The sequence below is a fragment of the Littorina saxatilis genome, linkage group LG8 (assembly GCF_037325665.1).
Source record: "Littorina saxatilis isolate snail1 linkage group LG8, US_GU_Lsax_2.0, whole genome shotgun sequence".
Taxonomy (NCBI): domain Eukaryota; kingdom Metazoa; phylum Mollusca; class Gastropoda; order Littorinimorpha; family Littorinidae; genus Littorina; species Littorina saxatilis.
The window spans coordinates 24,643,620-24,646,119 of record NC_090252.1 but is presented as its reverse complement, the minus strand read 5'-3'; the positions used below and the strand labels follow the sequence as shown (position 1 = coordinate 24,646,119).

Here is a 2,500-nt window from a genome sequence, read left to right as displayed (position 1 = left end):
TTAATTTTCAGAGCTTGTTTTTAATCCGAATATAACATATTTATATGTTTTTGGAATCAGCAAATGATGGAGAATAAGATAAACGTAAATTTGGATCGTTTTATAAATTTTTATTTTTTTTTACAATTTTCAGATTTGTAATGACCAAAGTCATTAATTAATTTTTAAGCCACCAAGCTGAAATGCAATACCGAACCCCGGGCTTTGTCGAAGATTACTTGACCAAAATTTCAACGAATTTGGTTGAAAAATGAGGGCGTGACAGTGCCGCCTCAACTTTCACGAAAAGCCGGATATGACGTCATCAAAGAAATTTATCAAAAAAATGAAAAAAACGTTCGGGGATTTCATACCCAGGAACTCTCATGTCAAATTTCATAAAGATCGGTCCAGTAGTTTAGTCTGAATCGCTCTACACACACACACACGCACGCACATACACCACGACCCTCGTTTCGATTCCCCCTCGATGTTAAAATATTTAGTCAAAACTTGACTAAATATAAAAAGGTAAAGGATAACTTTTTTACAAGCACGCCACACAAAACAGACCGAATCCTTTCATTTTTTAAAAATTATATAATTGAACAACCAAGGAGTAATGACAAACAAAGCAAAGATCGAACGCGGCAGCGACAATTTACCTAGAGCGTGTCAAACGTTACAACCATCGAAAATGGAATTCACAACAAAGTGAATCATTGTCAATAATGCGTGTGCCCTCCGTTGTGTGCCAGGCATTCAACACATCGTTGGCGCATGGAGTGGATCAGGTTGCATATGAATGCTCTGGGAACTCCATTCCACTCCTGCTGGAGCCATTGCAGCAGTTGACCCAGATTGGCAGGAGGAGGGTGATGTTGCTGTACCCGACGACAAAGCTCGTCCCACATGTGCTTTTTGGGGTTCAGGTCCGGGCTGTTGGCAGGCCACAGCATCCTGTTGACCCTGGCCTGCTGGATGAAGGTGTTTACAGCTGCAGAGCGATGGGGAGGTGCGTTGTCATCCTGAAGAATCGCACTAGGGCCGATCGCTTGGAGGGCTGGAACGACCAGGGGTTGCAGGATTTCATTCTGGTAGCGGACACCGGTCAAGTTGCCCACTACATGGTAGAGAGGTGTCCTTAGACGTGTGCTGATCCCTCCCCAGACCATCACAGAGCCTCCGCCAAAACGCTGCCGTTCCAGAACAGTGCCTTCTGCGAAGCGCTCTCCGCGACGCCTCCACACTCGGATGCGACCATCAGCAGGTTCCAAGCAAAAGCGGGACTCATCTGTAAACAACACCTGAGCCTGCTGACGTTGCCACCTCACATGTTGAGTGCACCAGGCTCGGCGAGCTGCTCGGTGATTAGCAGTCAGGGTTGTTCCTCGGACTGGACGCCTTGCACGCAAGCCAAAGTTGTGTTAGCGGTTTCGGATCGTCTGACCACTAACAACAGTGTTGGTGGTAGCTTGTAGGCGTTGCCTAATGTTGTTTGCCGTAGCCATTCTTTGTTGCATGGCCTGCCTCTGAATGAAGCGATCCTCTCTTTGTGTGGTGACTCTGGGCCGACCAGAACGTTGTCGCTCCTGCACTCTTCCAGTTGCGTGGAATCTCTGTTTTAGTCTGATGATGACAGAGGGAGCCACTGCAAGCCTCTGGGCCACTTGCCTGGCAGCAACACCGTCTTGTAGCCATCCTATTGCCCTTCCTCTATCCAAATCGCTCAGTTTTCTTCGTGGGGGCATGTTGCTACTGTGCATAATTGTGTCAGCGTGTCAACCTTTAAACACAAGCTGGTGAGCGATGTTCATAGCCAGGGCCCTGTTGTAGCACGTGCATCACAACCTTTTGTCCTGGCATGCGTTCCGCAAATTTCATGGGGCTATAAAAAACACCCTTTTTCTTCCAAAATGCAGAAGCTTTTGAGAAGTCCCACAAAGGGAAATAACTCTGCCTGCCAAACAAAATTCTAGGTCAAGACTCATTGTTCATTTGTTAATTCAAACACATTAATCTTTTAATTATTATGTCGATGTTTAATTTGTTATGATTAGATCCGTTTTTTCAACCGATCCTTCACTTTTTTTGAAGAGTGTATGTGTGTGTGTGTGTGTGTGTGTGTGTGTGTGTGTGTGTGTGTGTGTGTTTGTATGTGTGTGCGTGTGTGTGTGTGAGGGGTGTGTGTGTGTGTGTTCATATATGTGTGTGTAGTGTTTAGTGTATGTGCGGAGGCATGTCTGTGTGGGTTTATGTGAGTGTGTGCGTGTGTGTTCGTGTGTGTGAACGTGCGCGTTTGTTTGTGTGTGTGTGTGTGTGTGTGTGTGTGTGTGTGTGTGTGTGTGTGTGTGTGTGTATGCATGTGTGTCGGGGGGGGGGGGGGGACGGAGGATAGGTGGAGGAGCGAGCTTTGTCTCCTGATCAACTTCGTTTTTTTCTCTAAATTCTGTGGAATTTGAGTATATGCAAAGCTTGTGAAAATAGGAAAAGAAATTAAAACAAGTCGCGTAAGGCGAAA

The 2,500-nt window shown here is 45.9% G+C and overlaps 1 protein-coding gene across 2 annotated transcripts in view; it reads left to right on the top strand.

Moving 5' to 3' along the window:
* LOC138973114 (protein eyes shut-like) overlaps positions 1-2,500 on the top strand; it is a 102,700-nt gene that overhangs the window by 4,338 nt on the left and 95,862 nt on the right. The window lies entirely within an intron of this gene.